Source organism: Aotus nancymaae, unplaced genomic scaffold (genome assembly GCF_030222135.1).
Source record: "Aotus nancymaae isolate 86718 unplaced genomic scaffold, 86718_ANA_hifiasm-v0.15.2.pri h1tg000059l, whole genome shotgun sequence".
In the NCBI taxonomy this organism is placed as follows: Eukaryota; Metazoa; Chordata; class Mammalia; order Primates; family Aotidae; genus Aotus; species Aotus nancymaae.
The window spans coordinates 56,749,006-56,771,727 of NW_026988473.1; the positions used below are offsets into that span (position 1 = coordinate 56,749,006).

The window sequence follows — 22,722 nt, forward strand, 5'->3', positions numbered from 1 at the left end:
GGCATCCCCTCCCCTTCCATGCAGTGGGCCATGGAATACCTCTAGGCATGAAAGCCCTAAGAGATGCACATGTCTGGGCTGGGCACAGTGGCTCATGCCTGTAATACCAGCACTTTGGGAGCCCAAGGTGGGTGGATCACCTGAGGTCAAGAGTTCGAGACCAGACTGGCCAACGTGGTGAAATTCCATCTTTACTAAAAATACAAAAAGTTAGCCAGGCATGGTGGCAGGCACCTGTAATCCTAGCTACTCAAAAGCCTGAGGCAAGAGAATCACTTGAACCCAGGAGGTAGAGGTTGTAGTGAGCCCAGATTACACCATTGTACTCCAGCCTGGACGACAGAGAGAGATTCCAACTCAAAAAAAAAAAGAAAAACAAAAAAGAGATGCAGATGGCTGACCCAGCTACCTGTAGGCATTTAGCCTGCACTTTTACTGGCACCCGCCAGAACTGACCTATATAGAAGGTTACTGGCTGCAGCGCCTGTGTTTCATAGCAAAAGAATGGAAATAACCAAAATATCCATCACTGGGAGAATGATTAACTAAATTATGGTATAGTCATACAATAGAATACTCCATCAATGGGAGAATGGTTAACTAAATTAGGGTGTAGTTGTACAACAGAATACTGAGCGGCCATAAGAATGAGGAAACTCCTTACATACTGGAAGGGGATGACCTAGAAGATACACTGTTAAATGAGTAACGAAAGTACAGAACAGTTTGTGTAACATTCTCTCTTTGTGAAAAAAAAAAACAAGGGAGAGCATGGAGCAGTGTGCAGCTACCGGTAAATGAACAGAGTATCTCTGAAAAGACACACGGGGTAAGGTGACAGTTACCAGCTTCCTCCTAGGAAGAAAACTAAGGACTGAAGGGACAGGAGGGAAAAGTGGAAGATCCAGAGTTCATAAGGGCCTGAAGCTTACACAATTTAGGTGCCCTCCGATATGGTTTGGGTGTTTGTCCTCTCCAAATCTCGTTGAAATGTGACCCCCAATGTTGGAGGTGGACCTACTGGGAGGTGTTGGGGTCATGGGGATAGATCCCTCATGAATAGCCTGGCGCCCTCCCCACCGTAACAAATGAGTTCTCACTCTTTGCTCACATAGAGCCAGCTAGTTAAAAGAGCCTGGCTTCTCTCTTGCTCCCTCTCTCACCATGTGACGTGTCTCCTCCTCCTTCACCTTCCACCCTGACTAAAAGCTTCCTGAGGCCTCACCAGAAGCTGAGCAGATGCTGCTGCCATGCTTGTATAGCTTACAGAGCCCTAAGCCAAATAAACCTCTTTTCTTTATAAATTACTCAGGGTATTCCTTGATTGCAACGCAAAAGGGACCAACCAACACACTCTCCTTAAGAGTATCACTTTTACAAAAATCACAAAAACACATGACCACATGCACACACTGTTTGGGCCCCTCTTTAGATCCTGGAAGAAGCCCTGCACCTCAAACTCCAGCTTCCCCGAAAATCCACCTCTGGGGAAAGGGAGACTTTTCTTTCTTTCTTTCTTTCTTTCTTTTTTTTTTTTTTTTTTTTGAGACAGAGTCTCGTTTTTTTTTTGAGACAGAGTCTCGCTTTGTCACCCAGGCTGGAGTGCAGTGGTGCAATCTCGGTTCACTGCAACCTCCACCTCCTGGGTTCAAGCAATTCTCCTGCCTCAGCCTCCCGAGTAGCTGGGATTACAGGTGCCTGCTACCACACCCAGCTAATTTTCTGTATTTTTTTAGTAGAGAAGGGGGTTTCACTATGTTGGCCAGGCTGGTCTCAAACTCCTGGCCTCGTGATCTGCCCGCCTCGGCCTCCTAAAGTGCTGGGATTACAGGCATGAGCCAGCACACCCGGCCGGAGACTTTTCACTTCAACATTATACAGACGCTAGTTCCTCTGGGGCTAAGCTAAAACTTTAACACCATCCCAACTAAAATTACCAACTGGAATTTGTTGAGACCAGTAGATTCTAAACTTCACATAAAATGATATTAAAGATGTGTTAAATGGAAAAGCAAGATGCAGAACAGTGTTACGTAAATATCTGGGTTAAAGAAAAACTACATATATAGTATATATATGCAAATATAAACACAGAAAACTGGACGGATACATATGAAACTGTGTTTGAGGAGTGGAATTGACAGCTGGGAAAACAGGAGACACTATACCCTTCTGTATCTTTTTAATTTTGTATCATTTTCCAAAAAGTAAATAAAAATTAAAAGAGAATGTGATAACCATGAATAGAGCCTGAGAATGAGAAAGATAACAAAACTTGCCAGGCAAGGAGGGGACTCCAACGAGGAGATACATACACCCCAACCCACAACCCAGCCTGCTGGCCCCTGCCCCGTTCCCAGGTTCCAAGCCCTGCTGGGAGGCTCTCAGCAAGCTCTCTGGGCCTCACCCTCCGCCTCTCAAGTTCAGTTCTCAAAATGGAAAATGGGCTATCAGATGTCAGCCTCTATCAACCCTCTCCCCACCTCATTGTTAAGGCCTAGCCTGCCACAGCCAGCCCTGTTCCCACCCCTCTACCTCCTGACTTACCAGCTGGGCTGCCAAGGATGCCCGGGTCTTCCCAGAGACAGCAGCTATTCTGAAGGGCTCCTCATTTCGGTCCAGGGTGGGAGCTGCAAGGACAGGGATGGAGGAGAAAGCCCATAAGGCAAGGCCACTTTGAGATGCCAAAGGAGAAGGAGAAGGGAAGAGGGAAAGGGACAGGAAAAAGGAAAGAAGAGATGGGGGCCAGGCACAGCAGCTCATGCCTGTAATCCCAGCACTTTAGGAAGCTGAGGCAGGTGGATTCCTTGAGTCTAGGAGTTCAAGACCAGCTTGGGCAACATAAGGAGACCTCATCTGTACAAAAAATACAAAAATTAGCCAGGTATGATAGTGTCTGCCTGTAGTCCCAGGAACTCAGGAGGCTGAGGTAGGAGACTCACTTGAGCCCAGGAGGTGGAGGCTGCAGATAGCTGTGATTGAGCCACTGCACTCCAGCCTGGGTGACAGAGCCAGATCCTGTCTCAAAAAAAAAAAAAGAAGAAGAGGTGGAGGAAGAGGAAGAGAAGGAAGAGGGAAGAGGAAAGGATTCAGGGAACCTCATGCTCATGGAAGCTGGCAACAGGTCAGACCAGAGGAAGGTCTTCCTGGAGGGAGAAGAAGGCAGACAGACAGGCCTGTCTGTGTGTGGAGGCCGCACAGGTGGTAAAGAGGAGTCAGGACTTCCCCACTCTCTGGCCCCATAAGACCAGTGCTGGGATGTGTATAGGGGCAGACTGTGGAAGGGACAGCACCAGAAGGGTGAGGAAGGGACGATGCAGCCCCACGACTAAAGAGGTCTCCCTGACACAGAGCCTGTCAGGAGAGGTGGGGGACCTAGGAGGACACAGGGCACAGGACCATCTCCACTAACCCTGGGGACCATGGAGTGGGCTGAGGGCACAAGTGGAATAACTGAGTCAGGGGCATGAGACCCCAGGGCCCTGCCCCTAAACATGTAGGGGAGGTTGAGGAAAACGGACCAAAACAGGATGCTCCCAGGCAGGAGGAGAACAAACAGGACAGCCCTAGACAGGCCACCACCCTTGCTATGCAGATGGCCAGGACTCTGTGGGGCTAGGGACCAGTGGGGTGGCACGGACAGGTCCCCCTTCCCAGGGCCTAGAGGAATCAGGTCTGCCAACACTAGGGTTAACTTGAAAACTGCTGTGCTCTGCATAATGGCTTCAGCAGGTATTCATGAACATTTTACATCTTACAAAAACATAAACATATTTATTGTAAGTAAACTTCATGATTGTCACTGCCTAGGATAGGGTTAAAACAGGTGTGTATATATATATATATATATATATATATATATATATATTTAATATTTTATTTTATTTATTTATTTTGAGACAGAGTCTCACTGTAGCTCCAGCTGGAGTGCAGTAGCACGATCTCGGCTCACTGCAACCTCCGCCTCCTGGGTTCAAGCACGATTCTCCAGCCTCAGCCTCCCAAGTAGCTGGGACTACAGGTGCGCACCACCATGCCTGGCTAATTTTTGTTTTTTCAGTAGAGACGCAGTTTTGCCACGTTGGCCAGGCTGGTCTCAAACTCCTGACCTCAGGTGATCCACCTGCCTCAGCCACCCCAAGTGCTAGGATTACAGGTGTGAGCCACTGTGCCCAGCCTTATTTTATTTTTGAGACAGGGTCTTGCTCTGTTGCCCAGGTTGGAGTGTAGTGGTGCAATCACAGCTTACTGCAACCTCCAACTCCCAGGTTCAAGTAATCTTCCTACTTCAGCCTCCCAAGTAGCTGGAACTTCAGGTACACGCCACTGTGCCCAGCTAATTATGTTATTTTTTTGTAAAGACAGGGTCTCATTATTTGCCCAGGCTGGCCTCAAACTCCTGGCCTCAAGCAATCCTCCCACTTTGACCTCCCAGAGTGCTAAGTTTATAAGCATAAACCACCCAGCCCAAAAGTGAGTATTTAAAAAACAATCTTTAAGTAACTAGAACTTCAGATGAAAGTATTGGCAAAAATGGCCGTGCTACTCAAACAACAATTTAAAACAAGAGGAGACCACATAAATAGTGCTTACTGCATGCCAGGTATCCAGGCACTTTATATTAACTCACTAAAGCCTCACAGCAGCCCTAGGAGGCACATATGATTGCTATGCCTGTTTTAAGATGAAGACACTGAGAAAAAGGGAGGTTAAATAACTTTAACCACACACCCAGGAAGGAGCAGTATGACTGCAGTCTAGCCCTATGCTGTCCAATAGCAGCCAGCAGTAGCCACAGGCGGCTGTTGGACATTAAAAATGTGGTCCCTGGAATATGATGTGCTACATTTTGAACACACTGGATTTTGAAGACTTAGCACACACACACACACACACACACACACACACACACACACACACAAGAATGCAAAATTCTCAATAATTTTCCCTGTTGTTTACATGATGAAATATATTATTAACATTAATTTCACTTGGACAGTTTACATTGCATTGTGGTTCACACTCTATTCATACTGGAGACTGCAGCTCTCAACAATTTTTTTTTTTTAGACAGGGTCTCACTTTGTCACCCAGGCTGGAGTGCAGTGGCAAAATCTCTGCTCAACGCAACCTCTGCCTCTGTGGCCCAAGCAATTCTCTCACCTCAGCCTACCAAGTAACTGGGACTACAGGCTGGCGCCACTACACCCAGCTAATTTTTCCATTTGTTTGTAGAGATGGGGTTTTACCATGCTGCTCAGGCTGGTCTCGAGCTCCTGGGTTCAAGTGATCTGCATACCTCAGTCTCCCAAAGTGCTGGGATTACAGGCATGAGCCACCAGCCTGGCCATCAACTCTTAACCACTCTGCATGGCCTCTCAAAACACAAACTGAGGTCCAGATGCGGTGGCTCATGCCTGTAATCCCAGCACTTTGGGAGGCCGAGGTGAGTGGATCACTTGAGGTCAGGAGCTCGAGACCAGCCTGACCAACATGGTGAAACCCCGTCTCTACTAAAAATACAAAAAATTAGCTGGGCATGGTGGCGGGTGCCTGTAATTCCAGCTACTCGGGAGGCTGAGGCAGGAGAATTGCTTGAACCTGAAAGGCAGAGGCTGCAGTGAGCCGAGCTGGCACCACGGCACTCCAGCCTGGGCAACAGAGTGAGAGTTCAGCTCCAAACAAACAAACAACAACAATAAAAAAAAAAACTGAGCACCTGCTATATACAGGCCAGGCACTGTGCTAAGGGTTTGACACAGATTGATAGATGATGGTCCCAACCACCCCACTGGAATGACAAGATCTGGAAAACAGGAAACTACTTCTCTCCCTGAGAAAAGCCTGGCTCCCTCCTGGGCCTCTCTCAGGCTCCTATTCCTGCACCAAGGGCATCTGGCTAAGATCAAAGACATGGAGACTCAGCACTGACACCCCTTTGGGACAGTCCTGTTCAAGGCATTGGAAGCATGAACCAGACCTGAGACCTGGACTGGCCTTCCAGGAACTTCAGGCTGGAAGAGATCAGATACCATCAGCCAGCAAAAACAGCCCAGAGGGCCCTCAACCAAGCTGGGGCAGGGAAGGCTTCCTGGAGAAAGCAGCAAATCAAAAAAAGAAGTTTAGAGCAGTGTTCTGCTAAGCCACACTGCAGCCTGAGGCAAAGACAGAATCATCAATACTGGTCCTCTATTTATTTAAAATGTTGATGTTTTGCGTTTTCCTCATCATGGATATTTTGCATTAATTTTTATTTTTTAAATGGCATTAAATATTATATACCTTGATTACTGACCTTTTTTTAAATGGTTATTGCTTTTAAATTTTATTTATCTTTTGTTTTTTTTGACAGGGTCTCGCTCTGTCGCCCAGGCTGGAGTGCAGTGGCACGATCACGGCTCACTGCAGCCTCGATCTCCTGGGTTCAAGTGATCCTCCCACCTCCCCCTCCCAAATAGTGGGGAACACAGGATCTCGTGACCAAACTCAGCTAATTACTGAGCTTTTTGGCACCCCCCCCCCAAATTTTGCAACAGAGGCAAGTGCCTCACTTGTTCTACCCTAATCCAAGCCCCTCGGAGGTTTAAGCCCCTCGGCCGCTATGACACATCACTGAGTACTTGTCCTCAGGAAGGCAGGGCTCAGGATTTGTCATCGCAGCCAAGAGCTGAGGGATTTCCCTCCTCTCCACCCCAAGGGCCCATTCAGGCTTCAGCACCCCAGTACCCCCATCCTGCCTCTCCTCTCTTGTGTCCCTCCATCGTCTCTCCACTGTGCCAACTACAGTCTCACCCCTGCTCAAAGCCTTTCCATGGTTCTCAGTGCCCTTGAGCACTCCTTTGTCCGTCATTCAAGTTCATCCAGCTCTGACGTTTACAGATGAAGAAACAAACACCCACAGGGAGGAAGTGACTTGCTCAAGTTGTCAGTGACATACCCCAACCCCCAGCCAGGCTGGGCTGGCCCCGTCCACGACTTCCTCCACATCACAACCAGCACTGGCCTGGCAAACAGGGAGACCCCGAAATGATCTGATGACAGTGAGTGAGTAAACCACATCCTCCCACCTTCAGGTGGCTCCAGGCCACCTCCTCCAAAACGTCCTCCCTGACTGCCCCCTCAAGCTCCTAGTCCTCTGAGACTGAGCCCCACAGCTCAGCACTGCTTCTGCTCTCTCCTTCGTTGCTGGTTTTATGGGTGCCCACCTCTGTCCAATCCCCAATGTATCCTGGAGTATGCTGAGAGTCTATACCCCTTCTTATCTCCTCTGTCCTCCACAGTGGTGCCAGGACCTGGCTGGGCTCACAGGGGCACTCAGTCCCAGTTCAGAGGTAAGGGTAGTCTGGAATCTCTAATCCTTGCAGCCAGTCCTTCTTCACATCTAGCTTGAGTCCCCCTTGCTGGAATCAAAGCTTTTGCCCTTCTGTCCTCTACCTACCATTTCAAACCCAAGGTCAGAGTTCAACTCCCTGGTAACATCCCTACCTGCTACTGACTAGTGACCTGAGTTTCACTAGCCCAGCGAGAAGATGACCCAGAGCCTAAGCCAAAGACAGGCCCCTCCAGCTTCCTTCTTTCCCTAAATGCACACCATTTGGCAACCATGTGCCCAGCCCCTGCTAGATTTTCTCCTTCATCTCATTTGTTCTTTTTTTTTTTTTTGAAGCAGAGTTTCACTCTTGTCGCCAGGCTGGATGGAATGCAATGGCACGATCTCGGTTCACCACAAACTCTGCCTCCCAGGTTCAAGCAATTCTCCTGCCTCAGCCTCCCGAGTAGCTGGGATTACAGGCATGCACCACCATGGCCAGCTAATTTTGTATTTTCAGTAGAGACGGGGTTTCTCCATGTTGATCAGGCTGGTCTCGAACTCCCAACCTCAGGTGATCCACCCACCTTGGCTTCCAAAAGTGCTGGGATTATAGGCAGGAGCCACCTCGACCGGCCTCATTTGTTCTTTTTTTTGGAAATAGGGTCACTGTCACCCAGGCTGAGTGCAGTGGTGTAATCTCAGCTCACTGCAACCTCAGCCTCCTGGGCTCAAGTGATTCTCCCATCTCAGCCTCTGCTGAGTAGCTGGGACTACAGGCACATACACCATACCTGGCTAATATTTGTACTCTTTGTAGAGATGGGGTTTTGCCACATTGCCCAGGCTGGTCTCAAACTCTTGAGTTCATGTGATCCTCCCCTCTTGGCCTCCCAAAGTGCTGGGAATACAGGCATAAGCCACCGCGCCTGGCCCCTCATTCGTTCTTATAACATGCCTAAAGCCTGGGATACTTCTCCCATTTCATGGAAGCTTTGTGAGGCAGAAACTCACCAGGTCACCTGCTACAGCTCACGGGGCTTTCAAAGGATATGACTGCTTCTGTCTGGTGAAGTAAGAGAGGCTTCCAGAAGGAACCCCTGACCTGGTCCTTGAAGGATAAGTAGGAGGTGGTCAGGTGGAAGCCATTCCAAGCAAAGGGGATTGGGTGTACAAGGCCCAGGGACAGAAAAGGACCTAGTGAATCTGACGACGGGAGATGTCAGTGGGGTAGGAACAGAAGATGTCCAGAGAGGCTCAATGGCTGGCCTTTGGTCACCTGCGGAGTCTGCTGACCGTGTGGGTGTGGCCCTCTCTGGAGGCCTCCCTGAGCCTCTTTTGCATTCTGATTTGCATGAATGAGTCAGCCCTGGATCAGGGCAGCCTTAAAGGGTCCTAACCCTGGCCAGGTGCGGTGGCTCACGTCTGTAATCCCAGCACTTTGGGAGGCCTGAGGTCAGGAGTTTGAGTCCAGCCTGGTCAACATGGAGAAATCTTGTCTCTACTAAAAATACAAAAAAATTAGCCGGGCGTGGTGGCAGTCACCTGTAATCCCTCAGCTACTCAGGAGGCTGAGGCAAGAGAATTGCTTGAACCCGTGAGTTGGAGGTTGCAGTAAACCGAGAACACGCCACTGCACTCCAGCCCAAGTGACAGAGCGAGACTCAGCTTCAAAAATAAAAAAAAGGTCCTAGGTCCTAATCCTTTCCACACCCCAGCTCTGGAGTCCTCTTGGCCAGGCCGCCTCTCCTGACTGCATCCTCAGCTCCTCTCTGCACGGGTCTGTTCAAGGAAAGACCTAGCCCTGCGGGGAGCAGGAGGAGAGGAAGGCAGGCCCAGGGGTCCTGACTGAGGCCTCAGCTTGACCACCACCACCTCCCTTTCACAGCCTCATCCCCTACCCTGGGGCCCAGCTGTCCCAGCACAGGCAGGCTGGGCAGAGAGCCCCGCATCCAGACCTCAACAAACTCCTCAGAGCGCCCCAACAGGAACCAAGAATGTATACAGCCAGCTGTGGCCAGGCCTGGGTCTACAAACCACACCCAACTGGTACCACAAATGCACACCTCACACTACCTCAAGGGCCACACATCTCCCAGGGCCTCATATACCTAGCACCCCACCCAAGGCCACACCTCAGATCTGCCCCTCCCCACCATACACAGCTCCCTACCAGCAATTCAACTGGGTGCAACAATGCCACAGTCCAATACCCCACTCTTGGGCCCCTCCCCAGCCCAGTCACCAGGTGATACCTCTGCGCAGGGCCCCTTCGGTCTGCTGCCCTCCTGGACCTTCTCCAGACTCCGCTCACTCAGGCAAGAGTCTTAGAGACACTTCCGTAGATATGAGGAACTAGTGGGGGCTGGGTTCCCAACCCAGAGGGTGCAGAAGTGGCCCCCACGCCTCTGCAGAAGCCATCTCCTCCAGCCCCACCAGGAAAGGCACAGCCTTCAGGTGGGCAGCTGACCGACCCCTGGGCCAAGCAGCCAAGTTTCCATCTCTCGGGGACTGGTGGCCACCGCATAACAGTCCCAGGAAGCCATACTGAAGTCTCCTGTCCTACCCCAAGCCACATCTCTGCCCTAGAACTCTCCCTGGCACCAGGAGATTCCTGTCCTGGCCCATGTGTGGTGTGGTCTGTCTTCTGGGGTCTCCAGAGTGCTTGTGGCTAATGGGGAGCAGCCCCTCAGGGCAGTGTGGACTGAGTAGGACCCCAGGGCCTGGGGAATGAAGAGCTGCCCCAGTAGCTGGTAGGGAGTTAGGGGCCCATCAGCAACGTTCCTGGGCTCCAGGCCTGGGCCCCCTCCCGACCCAGGATGCAAGGCAAGTCTAGCTCCAGTCCTGGCTCCACCATTTCTTGTCTGAAGCCCTGAGCAAGTCACATCACGTTCTGAGCCTCAGTTTCCCCTCCACAAAGTAGAGCTGTCAGTCCCTGCCTCCTAGAGCCTGGCACCCAGATGACCATGACACACCACCACACGTGTACTGGAGGCCAGCTTGCTCTTCTGCTAACTCCTCTGTCGCCAGGCAGTCACTTCCTGTCTCTAGCTCCAAGGTCTTGGCTGGTCCTGCCCCTGGGTGCTGGGCTTGTAGCCAGACTCTGGGCTAGACTCCCTCAGCACCCTGTGGTTCTCAGCTACCCCAGGCACCGATGACTACCACAGCCTACCTCCAGCCATGTCCCCCTGCAGACCTCCAGACCAGACACTCCACGGCATTCTGGACCTCCTCCTGGAACGCCCAGGGCACAGAACACTCCCATCCTGCAATGAACTCACCAGTTCCCCTTGGGGACTGTGGGGACAGAGGGAGTTGCAGGGAGAAGAGCTGTCTCCAACCCAGGTTGGGCCTTTAGGCAAATTAGAAAAAGATTCCTCTTCTTCCAGGAGCCCCACACCAGGGGAAGCAGCTAAGCAAGAAGACGGCAGGCTGAGTTTCGGTCCTCCTTCTCCCGGCGCCTCACCCACACACATCTGCCAGGCACCTTTGTGCAGTACACAACACGCACACCCACACAGAGCAGACCTGGTGAGAGGCAGGACCTTTTAACAACCTTCCTGTGGCAGCCCTATCAGCATCACTCTAATAAAATGCTAAACCACAGTTTTATTAATGACTAAGGGACAGTGGGCATCGCTGACCCCACTCCCAGGCCTCACGCTAACTCCAAACCTAATCTTGAAAGACTTTCACTTTCTACAACCTTCATGTCTGTACTGTTTAAAGTTTTCTCAATTGTGTATCACTTTTATAATTAGAAAAAAATGATAAACGTGTTTTAAGTCATTAGATTGAGTTTGTCCCAGTTTGTTCCCCAAAACCATCATCACAAGGTGGCTTTACCGTCTAAGTACAACACACATGGATTAGCAATGGAACTATTATAAAGTGAAACTGTTGATTTCCTAGGCCATCTGGATAGAAAATAAAAGACTGAGACCCAAAGCCCCTCCCCATCCGCCTTACCCTCCCAAGGGTCTAAGACAAAGCTATCAAATAAGGTCTCCCTGCCAGGCACTGGTGGCCAGCAGCACAGAGTACAGCCCAGTGGGACTTTCCCGTGGGAAATGGACTGGGACTCATTAATAAACTCCAGATACCAGGGTCCCCGAGGTTTGTCCTCCAGATACCATCACATCCCACCCTGGCCCTGACTCTCACCCACCATGCCTTAAGCCTCACCCAGGGCCCCCTTATGCCCAAGCTCCAACCCAAAAGAGGGTCAGGTAGGGAAGGAGGTGTGGGATGAAGTGGGAATGTCTAAAGTACCTCACTCGCAAATAAATGAAGCTGAAAGGTCAGTGGTTTGGTTTTAGGCCTTGTCAAAAAGTCTATCACAGCTGGGCGCAGTCGCTCACGCCTGTAATCCCAGCACTCTGGGAGGCCGAGGCGGGTGAATCACCTGAGATTGGGAGTTCGAGATCAGAGTGACCAACATGGAGAAACCCCATCTCTACTAAAAAATACAAAATTAGCCCGGTGTCGTTGCGGGCTCCTGTAATCCCAGCTACTAGGGAGGCTGAGGCAGAAATGCTTGAACCTGGGAGGTAGAGGTTGTGGTGAGCCGAGGTTGTGGTGAGCCAAGATTGTGCCACTGCACTCCAGCCTGGGCAACAAGAGCAAAACTCTGTCTCAAAAAAAAAAAAAACGTCTATTGCATACTATGCCCCTCTGGCCCCATCACATACCCCCAGCCCCAAATGGGTCTGGGGAACCACAGCCCCTTCCCCTAACTCCTTCCTGTTTACCATGTTTTGGGCACACCCCTGCCCTGCATCTGCACTGCCCCCATTCACCCCAGGCCTCTCAGCTTGCCTGGACTTCTGGGCCCTCACCCCCACCTCCTGCCTCTGCCCCCTGCAACCAGAACACACTCCAGCCTGCTGGGCTCACCTGATACGCAGCATAGCTCCTGACCCCCACCCTCCACAGCCCCACTCCAGGCCCCTCCCCACTCTCCCAGCCCTCACCGTCGGACTAGCTCAGGCCCTTCCCACCCTGAAAGGTGACCCAACCAGCCTCACACCTACAGAGACCTGGGGCGCTCCCGCCATCAGCAAGAGGGCGGCGGGGTGGGGGGCACTGGCCTTGCCCCCTGGCCCTCAGGCACAGACACACTCTACAGGGGCAAGGGCTGGGGACTTCCTGCGGCACCTCTTCCCACAGAGGGCAAGGGGCAGCCTGAGGAGCTACAGGACGACTCCAGGAAGATCTTCTGTGACCACTGCCCCAGGACTCCGAATACGGTAAATGAGGCAGAAACAGGAAGAGACGGGGCTGACCGCAGCAGGGTAGGAGTACACAGGGCTGACCACAGAATCACAAGCAGCGGGACTGGATGGACGCTGCGGCACCAGTGCTCAAGCTACAGGCCCTTGCCACGTGCCTTGGGGACCGAGACCAGGCACCAACCGTGCCGCCAGAGGGAAGGGGAAGCCGCCAGCTGGCTCCTCTGTGAGCTCACTGGGAACCTGAAGCTCCTGTCCACCAAGGAGGAGGGACTTGGTAGGCTCCTCTGCACCCCAGAACTAGGGGCCCAGGGGAACAGGGATCCAGATCTGCCCCCTCTCTAGATGGCCCCTGGAATGCAGAAGACAGATGATAAGGGGGTCCTTTACTGCTGGCACGTGAAAGGGTGAAAGGAGAAGCTGCCTGTATTGGCTGGGGAGGGTGATCAGATGGGTGGGGCCGGGGCTGGGGCCAGAAGGGAGAGAGGGAGACAGGGGGACCAGCCCCATAGGCTTTGGCCTGCAATTTGATGTGTGACCTCAGTCTCCCTGACTATATAACCAGACAACAGCCAGGAAGACTCCCTGACTCAGTCTCCCTCTCCAACCTGTTCTCCAGCGGGCCACAGGGAGCACTGGAATCTGCTCACCTGATCTAGCCACCCCTGCTTGCAGCAACAAAAGTTGGTGCTTATGGAGTGCTTACCATCTACCTGGCACCACGCTAAACGTATCACATGGCTTGCCTCACAAAATCCTTCCAACAACCTAGCACGCAGGTGGCTTCAGGCCATATTACAGATAAGGAAACAGCCTCAGAGAGGTTAAGTAACGGGCTCAAAGTCACTGAGGAGCCAGAATCTGAATCAAGGGTTCTCTCAAGGGACAGTGTGGAGACAGGCAGGGCCCAGGGAGGACACGGGGAGGTCAAGTGATAGAGGGAAAGGGAGGCTGAGTGCAGACTAAGAAGGGCCTTGAAGGCCATGCTAAGACCATGGTCCTTACTGTCCAAGCAACAGGAAGTCATGGAGGACAGCAGGGTGCTCTGGGGATGGAGCAAACCATGACAGACAGGCAGTAGGCAGGGGTTCCTCCCGCTGTGGGATTTGGGAATTCACCTAACGTCTCTGAGCCTCAGCTTTCTCATCTGTGTAATGAGATTAGGATAGCCCCACCTTGCAGGCTTGTGAGGGAAGGATGAAGCAGATCCCAAATCTGATCAGTTCTCACTCCCCAGTGACTTCCCACCTCCCTCAGAGTAAATGCCAAAGCCAGCAGCCCGCCTGTCAGGCCTGTGCAATCTGTGCCTGCATGCTCCCACTCAACTGCTGGGCCCCGAGCTCCGTCTGGCCGGAATGCTCTTTCTCAGGCATCTGCATGACTCCTTGTACTTATTCGGGTACCTCCTCAAATGCAAGGCCTTTCTTCCCTGACCACTCTATCCTAAAAAGCACCCCATTAGCCTCTGTCTCCTTATTCTGTTTCATTTTTCAAAATCCAGCTTATCACTACCGGACACTGTCTTATAAGGATATTTATTTGTTAAAGTCAGACTTTTTAACTGAGAGGCACAGACCTTGTCTTATTCACAGGGCTGGGAGTTAATAATGCTAGAAAATGCTCAATTGATAGTATTTGTGAAATGTATGAATGGAAATCTACAAAGGCCCGGCTTGCAGCAGGCACTCAGTATGTGGCACCTTCGAGTGTTTTCAGCCTTTGCTGCTCACCCTCCTGAAGTGCCCCCACCCCCACCCCTCACCTCAAATTGCTCCCCAGGAAGCCTCCTGAGCCACAGCAGCTGGGACTGAGCACACACACGGAGGCAGGAAGAGGGTGGCCAGGGGCAAGGTCTGCAGAGGGCTGGGCTGGGAGGCCTTCAGTCAGGGCCTGACCCCAGCTCACCCTGCTCAGGAGGCTTGGGACAGGGGCTGCCAGGAGAGATGGGCAGAGCGAGGGGCAATTGGAGGAGGCAGGTGTCCAGGTTCAGCCCGGTGGTCTAGGTGACAGAGATTGACTCTGAGGCTTCCCGGCACCCTCCATGGCAGGGTCTGTCCCTTCTTTCAACCTCTGAGGCTGCCCCAGAACTTCCTGCTGGACCGGCCCCATAAACACTGCTGGGGAAGCCCTCAGCCACACAAGTGAAGTGTGACTCTCAGACCCCCTCAACCATTCCCCAGAGCAGGTCAGAACCACCAATCCAGACTTCTAGGAGTCTCTGAGACCAATCCTCAGCCCTAATGCAGGGGCTGCCTCTCCTGTCTGTCTACCCCTTCCCTGACCCCCCATTACCCAGTGGGGCTCAAGGGGCTTCCACTCACTGGTTCCTGCCACCTGCCCCTCCCCTCTGGTCTCATTCCCTCCACTCTCGTGCTCTAACATCAGCATTTCATCACCAGGCCTTTGCTTACACAGTTCCCTCTGCCCAGAACATCTTTCTCTACCTCACCCTTCAAACTCAAGTGTCACCTGCTCTAGGAAGCAGTCTCTGACTCCCACGGTCACAGTCCTGATCACACCAGATGTCATCATCTGTGACTGTGTCTGTCACATACATACTCTCTCACTGCCAACCTTGGCTGGGTGTTTTCTCAAGGCAAGACCAGGGATACCTATGTCCCAAAGATGGCACACAGTGACTATCTGTCGACTGAACGAACATTTCCTAATTTTACACACGGAGAGCCAGGCAAATGACAACTTGCCCATGGTTACTTGCCCACTACATATCAGTGGCCAAAGTGTGGCTAGAACCAGGCCTCCAGCCTCCCAGCACGAGGTGCCTCCCATTCCACCCAGTCCCACCCAGTTATAGTTCTACTAGCCAGACCCCAGCCCTCCCTTCTCCCAGGACCACACAACCCAACCACCTGCTCCTTAGGCACTTAGGAATCACCAAATCAACCTTCCCCATTTCTAGAAATGAAAGTGAGTTCCAGTCCCAGAAGGGGCAAGAACCTAGCCAGGGCCACATGGCAAGTCAGGAACATGACTCAGACAGCAGCCCCCCTAGCCTGAGCTCAGATACCTCCAGCAGCCTGTTCCTTGGAAGAACTCGGGAGGGGGAGCCTCAGGCAACCTTAGAGATACTGGACCAACCTCCCCTCCAATCTCCACATACCTCCAAGTGGGCTAAGCCAGTTCTGCACTGAGAAATGTGGGTTTTCGGGCCACAGGCAGTAGAGGCAAATGAGTGTCCTGGTTCATGCCCCTGGAACAGAAACTGGAACAGAACCACTAGACAGTCCCTGGATCTTCAGACTCCCGAGGCTTAGCATATCCATCTTTAGAGCCAAGAAAGAGACAGATGGAAGAGAGCAGCCCCAGGCGGAGCAGGGGAGAGAAGTCCTTAGCCAAGGCTCTGGTACTCCTTCACCACGCACGGGAGCCCCTGCCCCAGAGCTGTCCTGTTATCATCTAGAAAAGTGTCAGTCTCCAACTCTGCTCCTGGGGGTGGAGGGTGGCCCATTCTCCCTACCAGGCACACTGTGGCCACTGGGAACAAATTTGCATTTAAGCTGCAAACCCACACAGCAGCCCACGTGGATAAAGGTCCCCATTAAAGAGACTGAGACCAAGGTTCAAGTGGCTGAAAGCCTCACCTAGCTCACACATCAAGGGGTGCAGAACTGGGCCCTTCCTGCCCCGACCCATGAGGAGTGCTGACCATACCCGCATGGAGTACTCATTGGAGGGATGTGCTACAGGCCAGGGCTGGAAAGCACGACCCAGCCAGGAGCCCGGCCAGGCAGTCTTCCAGAGGACACTCCTGTGTCCCAAAGGGCACCTGTGTCATGTCCCAAAGGTAGAGAGGACCAGGGGCCACACCCTGGAATCTTGGCTGTCAGTGCTCTTCTCCTGGACGACTGCCTGGCCAGGATCCTGGCTGGGTCATGCTTCCCTGAGGGGCACAGCTGCTCCTGCCCTGCGGCCTCTTGAGTGCAGCTGCTGTGCCCACAGCCCCAGAGGGCATGGGAGAGAGCTGGGGGTGGTAACTCCTAAGTCCTTCAGCCAAGCCCAGCCTTCTGAACCCTAAGGCAGGGCATACCTCCCCTCAGGATCCTGATTTCTGTCCACCACTCTCTGCAGAGCCCCTGAGCCTGGCTCTGACCCTTCAAGGCTTGACTTGGGCCTGCTGAGCCACATCCCATACTGGCCCCGATGGCCAGCAGTGTGACCTTGACCTTGCTCTTTGAATCAGCCAGCCACCAGCCCTCCCTAAGCCTCTCCAAAACCCTGCCCTGGTGTCCATGAGAACAGCCCCACTATCACCCATGAATGCAGAGGGGGCCTGGCCCATCTCTCCCCACTGTAAAATGACTGACTGTCCCCTCTGCTACCACCTAGTCTGTAGGGTTCCCAGATTTCTTGAAAGGGAGGCAGCCGGGTGTGTGCTGGGGGTGGTAGGTGCAGAGAGCACCCAGCGCCTGGAGACCAGCTGGGCCCCTGACCCACCAGCCAGCACTGAGAAACTCTCCAGGCCTCGTCCATCTGCCACCAACCTGGCTGAAGCATGGCACATACCCTCAGCCTCAACTCGGGGGTGACCAAGCCCAAATCAAGACTTTCTAGGCTCTCAGAACCTAGAATTTCAGAAATTCAGAAGCTGGGACTCACAGGCACATAAAATCCTAAAATCCTCAAATCTCTCCAGCCTAGAATCTCAGACTCAGAATTTTAAAATTCTAGCTGCTCAGTGTGGAGAGTAGAGGGAGTGGAGAGGAGGGGAACAGCCCCCTCCCCCCAGCCCACTTCATCCCTCACCTGTTCTGTCTTGTCCGGTTCACACCTAGGGGCTTGTAAGCCTGGGGGATCCCCAGAGCTGCTCCTTACTGCCCCTTCCTGAAGCTCCAGAGAAGTTGAATCCAGTGAGGATAAATGCCCAGCCGAAGGTCTCTCACTGAGCTGGAGGCCTGAGACAGACCCTGGGTTCCTGACTGTGCGCCTGACTACAGGATACCCCTGCCCTGTGCATTACAGGTTGGGGAGGAGAGAGGGGGATCCCAGGGTAGGGCAGTGCTCGCTGGGCCAGTAGGAAGAAAGCTGGCAGGGAAGACCCTGGCACCTGGAAGGCCAAAGCGCAGGAGCAGCTCAGTCTTGCTTCTGGTCTTCTGTCCTGGGGGCTAAGCCACCCCAGCACCGGCCTGGCCAGAAGGAGGCAAGGCCAGCCCAAGCTCCCCAGGGGCCACTGACAGCCAAGATTCCAGGTGTGGCCCCTGGTCCCACCCTGAGAATGAGAACAGAGGAGTGGCCATCCTGATCCTCTCCCACCTTCTTGCCTTTACCTTTGCCCTCACAATAATGAAGATAAGGACAGGAGGAAGATTTTAACACATTCCCTCAGGGAGGACTCACTGATGCCTCAATCTTCTAGGCCCTCTGGCCCTGAGCCCCACACACTGGACCACAGGTGGTCCCCATCCCTGGGCTCTGGAACCGTGTTTCCAGAGTGGTTCAGTTACTGATGCTCTGCTGTAGCAAAGTCCCAGCACCCCAACAGGAATCAGGTTCCCGGTTTGGTGAAGAAGAAAAGACTTGGGCCTTGTAGCAAGGCAGTGTGGGCAGGGTCTGAAGGAAGCTCAAGGCAGAGAAGTAGAGTGCAGGTCTCAGAGCATCCTGCCATGGTTCCAGTGCCCGCTCTTGCTTTCCCTGGTTGGGAGACTGCAGGCAAGTCACCACCTGCTACTGCCCTTAGTCTTATCAGCAAAATGGGGTCTGGGAGAATCACTGTATGAACAAGAGCCAAGGTGAATAGGACTATAGCAGAAACCAGACCTCCACAAGATGCTCATCCCAGGACTGGGGCCTTAGTCCAGTCTGCAAGCAGGATACCCTTGTACCCTTGAGGGCATCCCAGATCCACAGCTGGTTACCAGCAATGTCACCTGATCAGGGGGCCCTCTAGTCTCTGTCTGTCACTCACTTAGAGTTCCCAGGGTAGGACTGGGTTTGGACCTCCTCTGTCTGCAATGCCTCCCAGTGCTTGGGGTTTTCACGGTGAAGCAATGGAAATTGAGATTCCCAGCTATTCTATGTAATGGATGATCTTGGGCAAATCACTTAACTTCTTGGGACCTCAGTTTCCTAATGTGTAAAATGGGAATGGTGCCTACCTCATAAGACTATTTTGAGGATTAAATGAATTCAGTATATAAAGTGCTTAGCACACTGCCTGGTACTAGTAAGCTTCCAAGAAACAATAGCTACCACTACTATTATTGCTACTATTAAATAATGACTTGTTATTGAATTGGTCACTTAATTCCACGTCCCCTCCCAGCCACTCTTTGACTGTCCCAATGGTCTAGGACAGATGTCCTAATATGGGACAGGCTCTCCCCCTCTGTACTATGGCCCAAGGATGAGAAAGAGTAAGAGAGACATTCCACAGGAAGGCCACGTGGAACACAAACCATGCACGCCCCCCACTGTCCCTCACATCTGGGTCATCTGCCTCGAGTTGGGACTATCCTCAGATCCCTGGCTGGAATGTACAGGTCCAAGGGCCTGGCCAGGGGTTGGGGCAGGTAGACAAAATGTTCTCTCTGATCAGAGCTGAGGACACTAGGATTGATTCAGGGGCAGGCTCTGAGTTTTGTGGGGCATGTACATTGGACGGGGATGTCACCCCACATGCCAAATCCTTATGCTGCTCAGCCCCCTGGAGTGGCCACCCTTAGCACAGAACTCCTTTCTAAAACATAACACTCCTCTGCACAGGGCTGTGGAGGATGCTGACTCTAATCTGCCCAAGACCAGAAGAGGAAATGAGAAGAGCTGCCTGAGGGACTGGACTCTGCTCCAGAGGGAGGGGCTGGGTCAGCTTGGCTGAGGTCACACTCTGTTCAAGGTTGCCTGGGTCACCACCCAGGGGAAAGCATCTCATTCACCTGGGAGGTGCCCAAAGAGTAAGATCTAGGTGAAGTCAGACAAAGGAGGCAAAGAACACCTGAGTCCTAACACTGCCTCTCTATCAGCCTCCCACTGTAATCTTTCACAAGTTACTTAGCCTCTCTGTGCCTCAGTTTCCTTATCTGTAGAATGTTACCTAACTTCTTGTGTTATTGGCAGGATGAAATTGGTTAATTGTTAATGCAATAATAATATGCATAAAAGTGTCTACAACAGTGCTACAGGCATGTTTGCTGACCTCATTTTCACTGATGTTATTACTCAGCTATCTCTAAGGTTCAGTTTCTTCCACTATAATATTGGAGGGTGATGCTCGTCTTATGCAATTATGTAAATTGTTAGTTGACAAATGTGCAGTGTCCAGCACAGCGCAGGTACTCAATAAAGAATGTTCCCTCTTCCTCCCTCCCCTTTCCCCCAGAGAGGCTAGAGTACAAAACAGAACCTGTCCTGACCCCCATCAGGGGTCTCTGTGTGATCCTAGCCTGATGTCTAGCTCTTGGCCTCAGTCTCCCCATCTGTGAAAGAAGCTTCTAGGCCAAGTGCTCTCTAAGTGTCCATGGCCATATCTGCTCCAGCCTGTCCCCTACCCTCGTTCCCTCCTTCCTTCCCCATTTCCTACTCCATCTGCTCCGGAGGTGACAGAACCCTTGGGAGCCTGAAGCAGGGTAGCGGGGGCAGGTGGTGGGCAAGGATCACCAGCCCTCAAGGAGCCCAGGGCCCGATCCAGGCCCCCAAGGGTTAAGACCCACAGGCCCCCAAGGGTTAAGATCCAGAGTGAGGGGTGGGGGCCAGGGTCAGCGCTGGACAGGCGGGCTGAGAGCCCAGGGCCTGCCTCCCCTCCCCCTCCCCTGGGAACAGAGGCCATTTGTTTGGGCAGTGGCGGGTGGCTTTGAGCTCAGCCAAGGGAGAGTGGGGTGGGAAGAAAAGAGGGCTCCGGAAAATGGAAGAGACTCCCCACCTCCAGCCAATGCCCTAGGCCTGGTCTACCACTAGCCCCTAGTACTCTCCCAGCCCCTCTAAACTGACCCCCTCCTCTCTCTCTTTCTTTCATTCAAACACGAAATGCTAGAGACAGGACTTAGCAGATAGGCCTGACCATTGCCCCAGCACAGTCTCTCTTTGGGGCATGAGGCCAGGGCTGATCACCCCAACCTGCAGATGGGGAAATGGAGGCTCTGAGGAGTTTGGGAACTTGTAGAGTCACATAGTGATTGGTGGCTGCACAAGGACTCAGGGCCCCAGGTCCCAGTGAGCCCCATGGCTCTGCAGGGCCCATCCCCCGCGAGCTCCAAGAAGACCCTTCCTAAGCTGTGCCGTTACACAGGACAGAGGCTGGGCAGGAAGGAGGGGCACCAGCAGCCCATCTCTGAAACCTGAAGTCCCAAAGGACCTGGTGATTTGGATGGAGAGGAAGCTTCTAGAGAGTTGGGAGGAGGGTTGACAGTCTGCACAAAAGGCTGAGGCTGGATGTGTGAAGCATGGCTGGAGCCCAGGTGGTGGGGGCATAAAGCTAGGGTTGAGTGGGGAGGCCTGAATGCAAAACAAAGCCTGGGACAAACAGGGCCCTGGTGGCCTCTGCCCACCCCTCCCACCTCACCAGTCACTGGTACTGTGTGTGGGACACCCCCTGCCTAAACTACTTCAGTATGCAAGTAGCCAATGGGGAGGCAGGGTCCCCAGGCCTGGTCCTGACAATCCCCAGCCAGGTATGGGACACAGGATGAGTTCTCTCTACACCTATGCCAAACACACCCATCTTTCTGCCATTCCTCAAACACACCACCCAAATTCCTTACTTTGCACAAACTATGCCCCTGCCTTTGGAGGGCCCTTATTCTTGTAAACTGCCACTTAACTGCCAAGCCCATTCCATTCATCCCCTCCCCCAGGGCCTGCACCTGTCCACACCTGCCTTCATGGCTCTGCTGGACTCCTTCTACCCTGTGATGATCTTGCTGGCAGTCTCTCCCAGCCTGGGAAAACAGGTATCACAAGTCCCTCAGTCTGGAACCCTGGGACCCACTAGAGAGTCAAATCCTTCTGAGTACCCCCAGGTGTCTGATCCTGAAGCACCCCCCTCTCACCTATCTGGGATCAGGGAAGGCTCCCCAGGACATGGGATGTGGGGCAAGGGAACGCATATATCAGAAACCACAGTGTGATGGCTCCTGGCCAGATTTCCCCTGCACCAAACACTCACCACCCCCTGACCCCCAGGCTGCACCCCAAGCCTGCTCTCTCCAGGCCCAACCACCCGACTCCCAGCGTGACCCCATTCCTTGAACACATACTTCCTTTTACCAGCAACTGGGCCAGGTAGGGGCTCTTGGGAAGCCATGCCCCCATTTACTGGTGGAGGTGCAGAGACCGGAAGTAACCTGCCCAAGGTCACTGGAGCCCCGGGCCCAGGGCATTGGGTCGTACAGACCTCCAGAACGTAAAGGTCTCAGCGGCCAAAGAGGTGGGAGCCTTCACTTCACAGATGGGAACCCCAAGGCGCCCGACGGCGGCCGGCTCCAGAGCCCGGGACCTTCACGCCAAAGGGCTACCGGCTGGAAGCCCCGGGTCCCATTGGTTCACCCTCCTCCCTACTGTCTCTGGCCCGCCTGCTCGTCCTCAGGAGGCGACCCCCACCACCACGCCCAGAAAGGTAAACAGACAAGATGACCCGGGGAAGCAGACGCAGAGCGCGGCCTCGGCGTTCCGTTCTGCAGAATGGGGAAACTGCAGGCCACATGTGGCTAGAGGGCTGTAGACCGGGAGGCTCCGGCAGTCGCACTGACCTGTTTTGAGCAAAGACTCCACGCGGGGACCTGGCGTCCCGGCACCGCCAGCGACTCACACCGCCGCCGCCAAATCGCAGCAAGGGGCCGGGCGCGCCCACCCCGCCGGGCGCTTCCGCCCGCCCCACGTGACTCCCCCGGAGAGAAGGTGGGGCTGGGGCAGGGCAGGGCCCCGCCCCCTCCTCGGCCCCGCCCCTCGCCTAGTCACGGTACTGGAGTAGGCTGGCCTGGCCCGCCTGCCGACCTGTCGGTCTCTGTCGCTCTCCTGCCCTTCAAGCTGCTTGCGGGTCCTCCGACTGTCTCCTGAGACTCATGTCTAACCCCCACCATCTCGCCCGCTGAGTCCATCTCTCCCTGAGTCTCCCTGCTCTCGCCGCCCCTCTTCTGGTGAGTGTCCCGACACGCACCCCACTCCCAAGGGGGCCACACCCCCGGGGGATAGGGGGCGTTGAAGGCCGTCCGTGGTTCCTGACCACCTCCTCCA

The 22,722-nt window shown here is 53.4% G+C and overlaps 1 protein-coding gene across 3 annotated transcripts in view; it reads right to left on the reverse strand.

The window, feature by feature from the left end:
* Window positions 1–22,319, reverse strand: part of ARAP1 (ArfGAP with RhoGAP domain, ankyrin repeat and PH domain 1) — a 69,074-nt gene extending 46,755 nt beyond the window's left edge. The window contains exons 1-2 of one of the 3 annotated variants that reach the window (XM_012456906.3): window positions 22,239–22,319; window positions 2,548–2,630 (exon numbers count right to left, since the gene is read on the reverse strand). The gene's annotated coding sequence lies outside the window, so the exon portion shown is untranslated. Of the gene's footprint in view, window positions 1–2,547; window positions 2,631–9,564; window positions 9,643–10,481; window positions 10,553–22,238 lie in introns of those variants that run through there. The other 2 variants (XM_012456909.2, XM_012456908.2) reach the window with 2 other exon arrangements.
* Window positions 22,320–22,722: the final 403 nt, after the last annotated feature.